Below are 13,325 nucleotides of genomic sequence, written 5' to 3'. Positions count from 1 at the left end.
AAAGTTGCTCAAATTGTCAAGGGGAGGCTCAGCAGAGGAAAAGTGGAGGTAATTAACGTTTCTGCTGCGCTGATTTGCGCGTGCCAACGTAATTTATGCGCTCAGAAATCTCTCAAATAGATCCTGCAGGAAGTGGCTGCTGAAGAAAAGATGTCAGTGCTGAGCTGAAAAGACACCTGTCAAAGGCAAACCCAAATTCCTGCTCAGATGCAACAAAGATCTCAGTGATCTGAGAAAGGCTGAATAGCTGTTGAAGGAGAAGCCAGGAAGAGAAAAGAGCCTGGATAGACAAGAAAAGGAGAAGGGTTTTGAGGAGAGAGAGGAGGAAAGGATGTAGCAAAGTCTGATGTGACTTTAGAGGAAGAGATCAAACTTTAAAGGGATCAAGCTTTAAAGGAGTCAAGGAAAGCTAACATAAATATTATAAATAGCAAGGAATAGGGAGAAGGAGCTGGGTGGCTTTGAAGGGCACAATTTTGTATGGATTTTATGGCACTGCACCTCAAGGTTTCCTTGGCCATGGATAAGGCTAAGGAAAGACAAGGAAAACATATCCAGTATTTTCCATTGGGATAATCTGGCTCAAGCAAGTTTGCATGTTTTCCCCTACAGAATCCCAGCACAAACCCAGTTTTGCTCCCCAGGTCCTTGGGATGTCACTCCAACATCCCTGTGTCACCTGGGAATGGGAAAAAGGGAGAGTGTAGGGAAAACTCAGTTCTGGCAGCACAAGGAATTGTGCTGGGAGGTTTTAGGACACAAACCTGTGGATCCATAGTTGCCCATAGGGGCAGTGAGGGGCACAGGGGGTGCTGAAGGCTGCTCAGAAACCCAGAACTCGCAGGCTGGACACAAAGGGGGCCTTGCTCACCCCTGAGCAGCTTTTGTGCCATGCAGAGTGGCCTTGCCCTGGGGAACAGCTCAGGGGGTGCAGAGCAGCTGCCAGGGGGTTCTGTGTCCCTGCATGTCCGGTTATCTCGGCTGTTTGAGGGGCCTGGAAAGGCCCAAGGTGGCCTTGGGGCAGCCCGCGTATCGAAGGACGAGAAGAGGCTTCAGTTCTTCTTTTGGTTTTTATGTTTATTAATTGTTTATCTAAAAGATGTTCTTTCAGCCGAACAGAGCTCTGCTCAGCAGTCAGCCATGAGCACACTGTGCTGCCCTCCGGGGCAGCCACCTATCTTTATACCCATGGTTACGTGTACAATATTTATCATTTTTCCCCAATACCATTTATTCTTATAACTCGGTGCACTCTCAGTAATAACCAATCCCAAAGTGCCACCATGGCCAAAGAAGATGGAGGAGAAGAGGAAGAAGAAGAAGGACAGGACACGCCCCAATTCCTCCATCTTACTTCTCTAAACCCCCCTGTACAGAAATCCTAAACCCTGTGTCTCACCCTCTAATTAACCAATCCCTTCACCATTCACCCCGGTGAAACCCTCCTGTCCTCATACAGGTGTCGTCTCCCGTGTAGGATCAAAGTCCAGCCACCAGACACTTCTGGAACATTCCAGGACTCCCGAGCCCCCCAAGGGTGGTCTCGGTGGCTCAGCATCTCAGGACTGAGATCTTGAGATCCGACACCTGCACACACTCCTGGGCTGGGGGACCCTGCTTTGGCAGCAAATCTGCAGCTCCCAGCCCAGGGGGAGTCCCTTTCCTCAGCTGCTCCCCAGACGAGCTCCTGGCATTTCTGGAGAAGGGTGAGATGCCAGCTTGAACTTGTGACACCAGCCCCAAAGAACCTTTCGGAAATGAGTGGCTGCATCTGGAACAGCGCTCATCATGTGGAGGAGGTGAGAGGACACACCTTTTTTCCTCCGAAACGCTGAGTGTTTTCCATCTGCTCTCCTGCTCCCTCAGCTCGGTGCTGCTTTCTCTCTACCTGGCTGTGGCACTTAAACAAACAAGGATATTGCAGCCTCTTTAAAGGAGACTCCTTTCCTGCAAAAAGCCCTTTTGAAAAGAAGGATCCTCTCCACAATGACCTGCTAAAGAGCAAACAAACAGGAACTGAGCCCCAGCTGCACACTGTGTTTTAAAATTGGCTGGTAGGAAGAGAAAATCAAATGTGAATCTGCCTCGCTCTGCAGGCTCTGGAAATGCCAGGTCTGGATCAATTCTTGGCGACTTTGGTTGCTCATAAAGGTCCTCAAGCATCAGGAAGGGAATGTGGCTATCAAACAATTCGGTGCCTTTTGTCTGAACATGATCCTGATTTCCCCTTGTGTTCTCTCTCTCTCTCTTATAAAAGGCTTCAGCCAAAAATATCCCACACCACAAGACAGGAGAAGTTTCTGTTTCCTCACCGAGAGCCTGTTGCAGCTGGCTGGATTTTTCTTGCTCTCTGCAAGGACTTCTTTGTGCCCAATTATGTTTCAATGCTTGATGTAACTCCTCTGGAAGGCAGAGCTGCAAAGGGACTTTTAATGAGGTCAGGGAGTGACAGGAAAAGGGGGAAGGTAGGTTTGGCTTGGGTTTGGGAAGGGATTGTTCCTGGGAGGGGGTAAGGCCCTGGCACAGGTGCCCAGAGCAGCTGGGGCTGCCCCTGGATCCCTGGCAGTGCCCAAGGCCAGGCTGGACACTGGGGCTGGAGCACCTGGGACAGTGGAAGCGGTTTGAGGTCCCTTCCAACCTGAGCCATTCCATGATTTGATAATTTTATGATTCTGGCTCTTTTATTATTCTATTATTTGCATCAGCACCTGATTTGCAGAGCTCATCTCTCCCCTCTCCACCCTCTGAGCTTCCCTTTTAGCATCAGGGTCTTCAGGGTTTTTACCCCTCCCCACAGCTGCCACATTTGGAGGTAATCAACTTCTTAATCAGGAGAAGAGAAATTAATCATAATAAACACAAAATCCAATATTAGCAAAGCTCCTCCAGCCCCGTTCCCTGGGGAGCAGACAAGGCCAGGGGTGCTGAGGCTCAGGATGTTCCCTGGGGCAGGACAGGGATGTTCTCCACTTTCCCTGCCCCAGTCCCTCAGGAAGAGCTCTGGAGGCCCAGGACATGAAAAGGAGCAGCTCTCCATGCACCTCCAAAAAATAAAATAGAAAATAAAATAAAATAAAATAAAATAAAATAAAATAAAATAAAATAAAATAAAATAAAAACCTAAAAAGATTGACAAAATAAAATAAAAATAAATTAAAAAAATAAATAAAAATAGAATTTAAAAAACTAAAAAAGAAAATAAAAAATAAAATTAAGAAAATAAAAAACTAAAAACAATTTTAAAAATAAAAAATAAATAAAATAAAATAAAATAATAAATAAATTCAAAAAATAAAAAATAAAATTAAAATGAAAAACTAAAAAAATTAAAAAATAAAAAATACATTAAAAATAAAATAAAAAAATAAAATAAAAAACCTAAAAATAAAATAAAAAATAAAATTAAGAAAATAAAAAAACTAAAAAAAAATTAAAATAAAATAAAACAAAATAAAATAATTAAAGACATGTCACTGTAATATTTTCTGAAAAATTTATTTGCTAGGATTTTTTTTCTAGGAAGCTGAGAAGCTTCAGCTTCTCCCTGTTTTGCTACTTTGTAATGTGATTTGGAGATTGATTACCTAATATGTGAATTGTTTTAATTTAATGACCATTTACGATCGGGCTGTATCGAATCTCTGAGGAGTCACAAGTTTTTATTATTCGTTCTTGTTAAGCTTTCTGTCTGTATCCTTCTTTTTCTTTAGTATAGTTCTAGTATAACATTCTTTAATATAATATTATATCATTATGTAATAAATCAGCCTTCTAAAAACATGGAGTCAAACTCCTCATCTCTCACCTCGTCCTGAAGACTCTCACAAACACCACAAAGACAAGGGAAAAAACCCAACAAAATACAAGTATATAAAAGAACAACATAAAAACAACAAAATCAATAAAAAAGAAGTCAAATCTCAGATAACAAGAAAAAAAACTTAAAACTAAAAATCTCTTGTAAATGATTACAAAAAGCTCTTTTTCCCTAAAACATGTAAAACAAGAAAGAAATAAAAAGTTCAATTAATAGCAAGCAAAACCTCCACGTTAAAATAAGCCAATATTGAAGTAACTATAATCCTATACAAATTTAAACTGAAAAATAGAGAAGAGTGATCCAGGTTTGTTTTCAGGGATGTTTCTCAGGTGCTTCCTGAGCATCCTCTGGCTCAGGGATGCCTTGAGGAGCTGGAGCAGAGGCCAGAGGGAGTTCAGAGGAATAAAGTGCAGATTTATTGAGGTGCCCTCAAAGGCCACACCCTGGCAGTGCCCAGATGGCTCCAAGGGGAAGCAAAAGAGCTTGGGCCAAGATCTCACATTTTTATAAGTTTTAATCCATTTGCATACAGGAGTTAACTGTTCAATTAACAGCTTCAAATGATGAAGTTTCATCCTCCTAGATTGCTTGCCCGCCCTCCTTTTTCATGTTGTTTGTGCTTTGGGCCTGAAGTTTGAGGAGATTGTCCTGGAGCCTCCAGCTAGAACAGGATTGTTTTGTGGAAGTGAAAAGATCCCAGTAACACTGAATATAACCCTAAAGCTGCACACCAAAACAGAACAAAAAACCTCAAACCCAAGGTATCACCGTGACAGGGCTCCTGCCATTTGGCATCACCTCAGGAGGTGGGAGAAGCTCCAAGGAGCACCACAAATGATCAATGAGCAGCCAGGGAAGAGCAGCTCCCAGAGCTCCCACTTCTCTCAGATCTCCCACAGCTCCCAGAGCTCCCACAGCTTCCACATATTCCACAACTCCAAGAGCTCCCACATCTCCCCCAGCTCCCATGGTTCCCAAAGCTCCCACAGCTCTCAGAGCTCCCACATCTCCCAAATTTCCTACAGCTTCCACATCTTCCACAGCTCCCATGGTTCCCACATCTCCTGCAGCTCCCACATCTCCCACAGCTCCCATGGTTCCCACATCTCCTGCAGCTCCCACATTTCCCACAGCTCCCACATCTCCCAAAGCTCCCAGAACTCCCAGCCTCTCCACACAGCAGAACACACCACGTTACAGGCAAGACATCCATTGAAACTCAAATAACCCCACAATTCTCTGCCTTGCCACACTCCATAACATCAGCAGTGCCTAAGCCAGCAGGACAGCAGCTAAAAATACTGTGCTGCAGCTCATGGCAGCTCCTGATGGAAGGGCAGAGGCCCTGCCATGTGCTCCCTGCAAGGGCTGCAGCCAGAGGCCTCAGGCCCCACAGCCACAGCAGGGCCTCAGCACAAAGCTCTCCATCTCCGTGGAATCCTTCCCAGCCTCAGCACAAAGCTCTCCATCTCCCTGGAATCACCCCCAGCCTCAGCACAAAGCTCTCCATCTCCCTGGAATCACTCCTAGCCTCAGCACAAAGCTCTCCATCTCCCTGGAATCCTTCCCAGCCTCAGCACAAAGCTCTCCATCTCCCTGGAATCACCCCCAGCCTCAGCACAAAGCTCTCCATCTCCCTGGAATCACTCCTAGCCTCAGCACAAAGCTCTCCATCTCCCTGGAATCACTCCCAGCTCAGCACAAAGCTCTCCATCTCCCTGGAATCACCCCCAGCCTCAGCACAAAGCTCTCCATCTCCCTGGAATAACTCCCAGTTCAGCACAAAGCTCTCCATCTCCCTGGAATCACTCCCAGCCTCAGCACAAAGCTCTCCATCTCCCTGGAATCACTCCCAGCCTCAGCACAAAGCTCTCCATCTCCCTGGAATAACTCCCAGTTCAGCACAAAGCTCTCCATCTCCCTGGAATCACTCCCAGCTCAGCCCTGCTGGGCTCCCCTGGTCAAGCTCAGTGTCTGTGCTTTCAGTGCCAAACTGTTCTGCAGCCACATCAGCCCCTTTGCAGTCCCTGCAGCTCACAGGCTGGAAATTGGCAATTTCTGGTCCAAATATCAGTGATGGGAAATGCAGACCTGGGTAACTTTGTGGTTTCCAGGGCTGTTTCCCAGCCTAGAACCTCTCCCCAAAGCTCACTGGTATATTTGGGGTAGAGCAGCATAAAGAGGGGCTTGGGAAGAGGAGGGACTGTGTTCATGTAGAGTTCATGTTCCCTGCTGTCCTGCTGTGCCCAGTCCCATTTTCTGCACGAATGAACAGAGAACCAAAACAAAATGTATTTACTGTGCTTTTTTCTTGCTGCATGAGGTGATGTTTTCATAGAATCCCAGACTGGTCTGGGTTGGAGCAGACCTTGTACCTCATCCATCCCACCCCCAGGCCTGGGCAGGGACAGCTTCCACCATCCCAGGTTGCTCCAGCCTGGCCTTGGACACTTCCAGGGATGGGGCAGCCACAGCTTCTCTCTGCCAGGACCTCACCACCCTCACAGGGAAGGATTTCTTCCCAATATCCCATCTAACCCTGCTGGTTTTCAGTTCAAAGTCATTCCTCATTTTCCTGTCCTATTAAAAAAAAAAACCCTATTAAAATCCTATTAAAAAAATCCCTCTCCAGCTCTCTTGGAGCCCTTCTAGGTACTGAAAGGCCCCAAGAAGATCAGCCCAGAGACTTCTCTTCCTCCCCTTTTTCAGCCATGAGGGATTTTCTCTCTTTCCTCGCTGCTGTTTCTCGGTAGGGAGGGGTGGCTCTGGTCCTGCTGCCCCTGAGCTGGGACTCTGCATTCACAGCACCACTCAGGATGGGCCCAGAATACGTGTCCTAAGCAGGGAAATCCTCTTTATTCAGGACAATCCCAGCCCAGGAATGACCTGAGCTCAGACAGGAGACATCCCAAACTGATCCAAGGCTGAGCTCAGCAGGGCTGGCCAGGCAGGCCAGCTCTGGGTGCAGCTGGCATGTTCCAGTTGCCTGGGAAGCCAAATCCTTGGGATCACTGGAGAGCATCCCACACCTCTGCCTCTGGACACACCATCAGCACCTTGGCTGGGAGAGCATCCTGCTGGGAGGAGCCTGCAGGAATCAATCCTGCTCCTTCCACCGGGAAAAATACAGTGTAAAGTCACTCAGGGGTTGTCACTGTCACATTTTCTGAAAAATCCCTTTGCCAGGATTTCTTCTCCTGGGAAGTTGAGAAGCCTCAGAGAAAAAGGAAAACAACAATTATCTGATTTGCGTCTCCTGTGTTTTGCTGCTTTGGAATGTGGTTGGGAGATTGGTTATCCAACAGGTGAATGTTTGATTGGTTTCATGTGAATTGTTTTTACTTAATGACCAATCATGGTCAGGCTGTGTTGGGGCTCTGGAGAGAGTCAGGAGTTTTTCATTAGTATCTTGTTAAACATTCTGTAAGTATCTTTTCTCTATTCTTTAGTATAATTTAGTATAGCATTCTACAATATATAATATAATATAATATAATATAATATAATATAATATAATATAATATAATATAATATAATATAATATAATATAATATAATATAATATAATATAATATAATATAATATAATATATATCAGAAAATAGTAAATTAGCCTTCTAAGAACATGGAGTCCGATTCTTTCCTTCCTCCTTCATACCAGGGACCCTGAAAGTACCACAGTGAGCCAACCACAACCAGATCTGCCCCCAAAGGGTAAATATGGGTAAATATGAGTAAATATTGTAAATATGGGTCCCAGCCAGGTGTTTGAGCATCTCCTTCCTCAGCTGAGCACGAAGCTTAAGCCCATTAGGATATTACCAGCAGGTGGAAGAATTGGCTGAGTGGAGATAAAGGAGCTACAATCAGAGGAGATGGGGTCACTCAAGGACTCAGAGCATTTATTTAGATTAAATATTTGCAAATTGGGATTGGTTTTTGGCCTATTTTAAGAAAGAATGGATTCAATACTTACAGCACCAGGTAGGACCTTAAAAAACCATCTTGTTCCAATTCCCTGCTATGTAAATGTGGTTGGGGCATCAGCCTGATTTTAGAGGACAAAAAGCCATAAAGAAAAGCAGGATATTGCTGGCAGTGTCCCATTGCTGGCAGCATTTAGACAAGGAAAGCAGCATCATCTCACTGCTTGCTTACCTTCCATCAAAAAACAACACTGGGCTTTAATTTCTCCTGTGGGTGTAGTCAGCTCTTAAGTTAAAATCCAGGCTTTAATATCTTCTCCTCATAATTTAGGTCATGGGCAGGGAAGCAACACAGGGAAAAACAGAGAGAAAATTCAGGCTTTGCAAGAGATGCTCAAAAACTGCATCGAGGCTCCCAGGGCACCGACTGCAGCCAGTCCTGCTCAGAAAGCCTTGGAGCCAGAAAAGAGAGGCTGGAATCCTGCAGGATTTAAATCCCGAGTCCCAAGGCCTTTGTAGGGTCTGCCTGAAATCCCTAAAATCAGCAGGGAATGTTCTGCTCATCCCTAGGGAGAGCTGGGAGAAGGGGATGGAGGGGCTCCACTCCTGGGGAAGGGTCACAAAGGGACACGCAGGGATGGGAAAGGAATCCTTGGGATCATCCAGCTCAGGTGCATGGAAAAGCGGAAGAAAAAGGGGTTTGAGGGCAGAGAAAAATCTGAATAAAAGGCTGGGACACCTGGGGGGGCTCACCTGGGCAGGAGCAGCTCCAGGGAGAGCTCAGAGCCCCTGGCAGGGCCTGAAGGGGCTCCAGGAGAGCTGAGAGGGACTGGGGACAGGGATGGAGGGACAGCACACAGGGAATGGCTGCAAACTGACAGTGGGTACATTTAGATGGGATTTTGGGAAGGAATTTTTCCCTGTGAGGGTGGGGAAGGGCTGGGATGGAATTCCCAGAGCAGCTGTGGCTGCCCCTGGATCCCTGGCAGTGCCCAAGGCCAGGCTGGACACTGGGATTTGGAGTGGAAGGTGGGTCTGGATGAGCTTTAAGGTCCCAACAACCCCACCCAGTCTGGGATTGAACAGCAAATTGCAGCTGCTCTGCTCCAGGACAATCCTTTATTGTTGTTGTTCTTTTCTTTCCAGGCCTTCATTTCAAAAATCCGAACAAAGCAAAGCCCTTCCCTGTTGTCTGTGACACAAATTCTGCAGCTCAGTGTCTCAGTGGGCTCCTGTTCACCCCAGAATTGAGAATTCCACAATTCCACCCCCCTGCTCAGTTTATGGTGCTCATTCTCATCAGAACATAATTACACTGCACAGGGCCATAAACTCCCCATTCTGGGGGGGTGGAAGCAGCTTTCTTCTCACATTTATTAATTGTGTTTATGCACATCCTTACTAATTTATGTGGCATCTTCCTTGTTAAACAGAACAGCAAAATATAATTGAGTCTTCCATTCCAAATGGGGTTTTTTATTGTGTTTTTTTTTATTGCCCAGATACATGTGCATAAATTTTTGAGCATCCAGAGGTCATCTGGAGTTTTAGGTGACCGGGGCAAGGCAGCCTTGGGGTTTTTGCTGGGTCACCACCAAGGGTTGCTGCACCCAGCTGACACCAAGCACTGCTAAAAACACACTCAGCTCCTTCACGACTGCTCAAACCAAATTAAAATTCCAGCAAGCTGCAGCCAATTGATTCCTAACATGCATTTCAAGTGTAACTGCTTGGAAATTTTTCTTTATTATTATTAATTTTTTAATATTTCAGCTCTGGTGGGATGTGATTTGAGATTTTCAGAAAGTCAGTTTCTGAAGAAAATGTTAATAATGAATGGAGTGAAATGAATCCCATCCCAGGTGAATGTGCCATGGATTTCAGTTTGGGAGAACACAGGAGTTTATTTGTCCTGTAACCAAACAGATCCTTTGGACTGGGGAGGAAAAGGGAAAGGGGGAAGGAAGAAGGGAAGGGAAGGGAAGGGAAGGGAAGGGAAGGGAAGGGAAGGGAAGGGAAGGGAAGGGAAGGGAAGGAAGGGAAGGGAAGGGAAGGGAAGGGAAGGGAAGGGAAGGGAAGGGAAGGGAAGGGAAGGGAAGGGAAGGGAAGGGAAGGGAAGGGAAGGGAAGGGAAGGGAAGGAAAGGAGAAGGAAAGGAGAAAGGAAAGGAGAAAGGAAAGGAGAAAGGAAAGGAGAGGAGAGGAGAGGAGAGGAGAGGAGAGGAGAGGAGAGGAGAGGAGAGGAGAGGAAAGGAAAGGAAAGGAAAGGAAAGGAAAGGAAAGGAAAGGAAAGGAAAGGAAAGGAAAGGAAAGGAAAGGAAAGGAAAGGAAAAGGAAAGGAAAGGAAAGGAAAGGAAAGGAAAGGAAAGGAAAGGAAAGGAAAGGAAAGGAAAGGAAAGGAAAGGAAAGGAAAGGAAAGGAAAGGAGAGGAAAGGAAAGGAAAGGAGAAAGGAGAGGAGAGGAGAGGAGAGGAGAGGAAAGGAAAGGAAAAGGAAAGGAAAGGAAAGGAAAGGAAAGGAAAGGAAAGGAAAGGAAAGGAAAGGAAAGGAAAGGAAAGGAAAGGAAAGGAAAGGAAAGGAAAGGAAAGGAAAGGAAAGGAAAGGAAAGGAAAGGAAAGGAAAGGAAAGGAAAGGAAAGGAAAGGAAAGGAAAGGGGAAAGGAAAGAAGAAAGGAGAAAGGAAAGGAAAGGAAAGGAGAAAGGAAAGGAAAGGAGAAAGGAAAGGAAAAGGAAAGGAGAAAGGAAAGGAAAGGAGAAAGGAAAGGAAAGGAGAAAGGAAAGGAAAGGAGAAAGGAAAGGAAAGGAGAAAGGAAAGGAAAGGAAAGGAGAAAGGAAAGGAAAGGAGAAAGGAAAGGAAAGGAGAAAGGAAAGGAAAGGAGAAAGGAAAGGAAAGGAGAAAGGAAAGGAAAGGAGAAAGGAAAGGAAAGGAGAAAGGAAAGGAAAGGAGAAAGGAAAGGAAAGGAGAAAGGAAAGGAAAGGAGAAAGGAAAGGAAAGGAGAAAGGAAAGGAAAGGAGAAAGGAAAGGAAAGGAGAAAGGAAAGGAAAGGAGAAAGGAAAGGAAAGGAGAAAGGAAAGGAAAGGAGAAAGGAAAGGAAAGGAGAAAGGAAAGGAAAGGAGAAAGGAAAGGAAAGGAGAAAGGAAAGGAAAGGAGAAAGGAAAGGAAAGGAGAAAGGAAAGGAAAGGAGAAAGGAAAGGAAAGGAGAAAGGAAAGGAAAGGAGAAAGGAAAGGAAAGGAGAAAGGAAAGGAAAGGAGAAAGGAAAGGAAAGGAGAAAGGAAAGGAAAGGAGAAAGGAAAGGAAAGGAGAAAGGAAAGGAAAGGAGAAAGGAAAGGAAAGGAGAAAGGAAAGGAAAGGAGAAAGGAAAGGAAAGGAGAAAGGAAAGGAAAGGAGAAAGGAAAGGAAAGGAGAAAGGAAAGGAAAGGAGAAAGGAAAGGAAAGGAGAAAGGAAAGGAAAGGAGAAAGGAAAGGAAAGGAAAAGGAAAAGGAAAGGAAAGGAAAAGGAAGGGAAAGGGCTCAAACTCTGTGAGAGCCCCACACCTCCAGCAGGGAGGGTCTCAGCGCAGAGCTCCAGAGAGGAGGTTTCAGTGCACAGGAGAGAATTACCGCTACCCCAGGAGGCACAGACCCCATGGCAAGGAAAGAAAAAATGAAAATAAAACACATCTGGACAGCAATTCTGCAGTTTCACCAGGAAATGTTTTGTGATGAAGCTGAGCAAGTAAACAGAATGTCAAGTACCCAGATAAAAGACTTGCATTATTGTTGGACAATCCAAAGGTGTTTTGTTGTTGTTGTTTTATATCTACATTTTTTTTCTGCAAATAAATGTTCCTACACATTTTTAAGGAGAGCAATGCTCTGGAACATCATGGAATAGTGGAGAAGCAGCCTGTGTCCATCTCCAGGGTTAGCAGGTCAAACACACCAGGAATTTCCAACAATTCTGCATAAAAACCCTAAAAAAAATAAACCCCACACATATTTCCTTTACATCACATCAGCTGCTCCCCTCTCCTGTTCTGCTGCACAGAAAGCCAAAAAATGCCTGGGCTGAAACCTCCTTGGAAATAAAAGGGTGATTCTGCTGCCTTGGGGGATGCTGCTGGAAAACTCTGCTGTTCTTTGGTCTGCCTTTGCCCCTGGAAAAACCCAGCAGCACTTCAGGCTTTGGGGGCTTTCTGGGATTATTTTATTCTGTCCTAAGTGGAAAACACAGATCAATATTTTTTGTGCACCTCCCAGTCTTGTGCCTGATATTTTTGTGCACCTCCCAGTCCTGTGTCTTGCCCCAAAAATTGATTTAAATTTGTGCACAAACATCTGGGCTATGCATGTTACAGATCATGGAGCAGATTTTCCTTCATGGAACCACTGAGAGCTTCAGGAATCTTTGGAAAAGCCTGGGACAATGTCCAGTTGTAAGTGAAGTGCCTCAATTACTTGGGATTAGAATTCCAAGCAGGGTCTCTGTGTCATGGAGCACTTTGTTATTTGCCTGTGTGGATTCTCCTGCACTCAGGATTTATTCTGCTGTGGTTCACATCTCTTAGCAGGGCCCACATTTCTTTTCCCAATTAGGATCCTTGCAGTGTTTGGATTTGGTTTGTGACATTTGCATCTCATTACACGGAGCCTCTCTGAGCAGCACAAGGGTTTTCACCCAGCCCTGTCCTGGAGGAGCAGAGAGCTGGAAAAAACACTCCCACCAAGGCTTCAGCTCCTCACTTTTAATAATTTTGTGCTCAGACAAGCAATTCCAGCTCATTCCTATGCCAGGGCTCCATTTGTCTGTCCTGACCATTCCCACCCATCCCTAATGCCCACAGAAATGGGATGGACGTGTGTGGAGCCTGAGATTGCAGCTGGGGAAGTGTGAATTAAAGGAATTACCTTGGAAAGGAGGGGTTTTCAGGCTCCTGTTCTTGTGGGACAGAGAACACTCCTCTGTCCCTTTCTGCTGTGACAGGAGCTGGGAGCTCAGGAGCCCTCAGGTGAGGTTTGGGTGGATGCAGGGTCAGGCATGATGGAAAATTCCAGGATTGCAGCAATGGACTCCCACTGCCTGTCAGACAATTGAAGAGGAATCATTGCAAGGAGAAAGTCAGAAAAAGCACTGACAGAGAAAAATGAGACCTTTGCCCCCAGCTGGGGTAAAGCACGTGGCATCCTGTAAAATATGGTTCTGGGATTTGCAGCAACTTGATTTCCATTTCTTCAGGCACTTTATCATTATCAACAGCCCGAGCATGAGACTAAATGCACTAATTCCAACAAACCAGAGTGCAAAAAATGGTGCAAATCAATACCCATAAAGATACATTTCAGAATGAAGTAACATTATCCCAGGAAGTGCTGGAAAAATTAAGGCTTTTTTTTTTTTTTTTTTGCTGCTGGAGATTTACAACCCTCCACTAATATTTTTCCTGACTGGAAAGTGCTTTCCCAAAGCTCCCTATTTTTTTCTAAAGTAAAAACCCATTAGGGATGGGTCTGGGGTGGAAAATCACAGAATCAAAGGCTCATAAAGGATTTTAATTCACCCCATTCATCCCCTGCCATGGCAGAGACACCTTCCACTGTTCCAGG

This window comes from Zonotrichia albicollis, chromosome 7 (assembly GCF_047830755.1).
Source record: "Zonotrichia albicollis isolate bZonAlb1 chromosome 7, bZonAlb1.hap1, whole genome shotgun sequence".
NCBI lineage: Eukaryota > Metazoa > Chordata > Aves > Passeriformes > Passerellidae > Zonotrichia > Zonotrichia albicollis.
The sequence above is the reverse complement of the archived record's forward strand: the minus strand, read 5'-3'. Positions refer to the sequence as shown.